Here is a 226-nt window from a genome sequence, read left to right as displayed (position 1 = left end):
CGCATCTTGTATTCAAGGCCCTCGATGCTTACCTTTAAACGAGTGTCACTGCCAGTTCACCTCCGATACTCGAACGAGGTAATTTATAGTAATTTTCCTGTGGGTTAAAAAAAAAGAAATGATGCTATTTTGATAATTCCCTATTTATAATATGCTTTATCAGTAGTGTCCGTAGCTCTTGTTAACTGGTAATAGTTAGCTATTACACAGTCATTTCCAGACGAGG

Source organism: Penaeus monodon, chromosome 23 (assembly GCF_015228065.2).
Source record: "Penaeus monodon isolate SGIC_2016 chromosome 23, NSTDA_Pmon_1, whole genome shotgun sequence".
NCBI classification, from domain to species: Eukaryota; Metazoa; Arthropoda; class Malacostraca; order Decapoda; family Penaeidae; genus Penaeus; species Penaeus monodon.
Note: the sequence above shows the minus strand (reverse complement) of the source record.